The sequence below is a fragment of the Eptatretus burgeri genome, chromosome 10 (genome assembly GCF_056783735.1).
Source record: "Eptatretus burgeri isolate ZD-2024b chromosome 10, Ebu_testis_v1, whole genome shotgun sequence".
Lineage (NCBI taxonomy): Eukaryota > Metazoa > Chordata > Myxini > Myxiniformes > Myxinidae > Eptatretus > Eptatretus burgeri.
The window spans coordinates 90,506,492-90,508,991 of NC_140970.1; positions in this window are offsets into that span (position 1 = coordinate 90,506,492).

Consider the following 2,500-nt stretch of genomic DNA (forward strand, 5'->3'; position numbering starts at 1 on the left):
AAGCCAATACGTCCCGATGGAAAGGGGGTAGAACGAGCCTCCATTGGGCTAACGGTTCTCTCTCGCAGGCATTAACGTGTCGAAAAGAGGAAAAGGCCATCCCATAAGAAAGGGAATCTGTTCCATACCCTTCTCCAATGCATCAAAGTTAGAATCCCACCAGACAAGAGGATGGGTCTACCCTGGACATGCATTCATGGAAATAACTGTCTGAGACCATGAATATTGTGTGCATGAGTCAGATCTGATACTGAAATCCCTAACTATATATATATATATATATATATATATATATATATATATATATATATATATATATATATATATATATATATATATATATATAACCAAGTTGGTTATATATAACCAACCAAGAAGGGGTTGGCGAAAAAGAAGTGGGATAGTCAGAGAGATGAAGAAAGTCGGCAGGAGTACAAGGAGTGGCGTCGAAAAGCAAAAAGAGAGGTGGCTAAGGCCAAGGAAAAGGCATATGACGAGCTGTATGAGAAGTTGGATACAAAAGAAGGGGAAAAGGATTTATACCGATTGGCAAGACAGAGGGACCGAGCTGGGAAGGATGTGCTGCAGGTTAGGGTGATAAAGGACGCAAATGGGAATGTGCTGATGAGCGAGGAGAGTGTGTTGAGAAGGTGGATGGAGTACTTTGAGGAGCTGATGAATGAAGAAAATGAGAGAGAGAGAAGGTTGGAAGAGGTGGAGATAGTGAATCTGGAAGTGGGGTGGATCAGTAAGGATGAAGTGAGGACTGCTATGAAGAAGATGAAAAGTGGAAAGGCGGTTGGCCCAGATGGTATACCAGTGGAGGCATGGAAGTGCTTAGGAGAGATGGCAGTGGGGTTGTTAACCAGATTGTTTAATAAAGTCTTGGAAAGTGAGAGGATGCCGGAGGAGTGGAGATTAAGTGTGCTGGTTCCGATTTTCAAGAATAAGGGTGATGTGCAGAGCTGTGGAAATTACAGAGGGATAAAGTTGTTCAGCCACACCATGAAGTTGTGGGAAAGAGTAGTGGAAGCTCGGTTGAGAGGAGAGGTGACGATCTGTGAGCAGCAATATGGGTTTATGCCAGGAAAGAGCACCACTGATGCGATGTTTGCTTTGAGAATGTTGATGGAGAAGTATAGGGAAGGCCAGAAAGAGTTACATTGTGTGTTTGTGGATTTAGAGAAAGCTTATGATAGGGTGCCAAGAGAGGAGTTGTGGTATTGTATGAGGAAGTCGGGAGTGTTGGAGAAGTATGTGAGGATCGTGCAGGATATGTATGAGGACAGTGTGACAGCGGTGAGGTGTGCGGTAGGAATGACGGACCGGTTTAAGGTTAAAGTGGGATTGCACCAAGGATCGACTCTGAGCCCTTTCCTGTTTGCAATGGTGATGGACAGGTTGACGGACGAGATCAGACTGGAGTCTCCATGGACCATGATGTTCGCGGATGACATCATGATCTGTAGGGAGAGTAGGGAGCAGGCTGAATCGAGCCTTGAGAGGTGGAGGTACGCACTGGAGAGAAGGGGAATGTTAGTCAGTAGGAGTAAGACGGAGTACATGTGCGTAAATGAGAGGGAGGGTGGTGGTATGGTGCAGTTGCAAGGAGTTGAGGTGGGGAAGGTGGATTGGTTTAAATACTTGGGATCAACTGTCCAAAGTAACGGAGAGTGTGGGAGAGAAGTGAAAAGAGAGTGCAGGCAGGATGGAGTGGGTGGAGAAGAGTTGCAGGAGTGATTTGTGACAGAAGGGTAGCTGCAAGAGTGAAGGGGAAAGTATACAAGACGGTAGTGAGACCAGCTGTGTTGTATGGTTTGGAGGCGGTGGCGCTAACAAAAAGACAGGAAGCAGAGCTGGAGGTGGCAGAGTTAAAGATGCTGCGATTCTCGTTGGGAGTGACGAGGATGGATAGGATAAGAAATGAGTGCATTAGAGGGACAGCGCAGGTAGGACGGTTTGGAAACAAAGTGAGAGAGGCGAGATTGAGATGGTTTGGACATGTGCACAGGAGGGAAACGGAGTATATCGGGAGAAGGATGTTGAAGATGGAGCCGCCAGGCAGGAGGAGAAGAGGGAAGCCAAAGAAGACGTTCATGGATGCAGTGAGGGCGGACATGCGGGTGGTTGGAGTGTCAATGGAAGATGTGGAGGATAGAGCGAAATGGAGACAGTTGGTCCGCTGTGGCGACCCCTAACGGGAGCAAGCCGAAAGAGGAAGAAGAAGATATAACCAAGCTTGCACACTAAAAACTCGGCTCGCCGTCACACGATCCCAATGAAATTGCTGTGGCACTTAGCGGACATGCCGACAATGTTTGGAAAGTTTTGGCGTTCCATAGTACCACTTGCATTTTGCACAATGCGTATTTTTGTCATTCCCCGTGTAAGGTCTGTCGTCTGCTACCAGCTATGTTGCACTGCTATCCCGTGCATGTGCACGGGTATCGCTAGTATAGATATATAATCTCTTAGTGCTCAGCCAATTTTAGGAATCGGC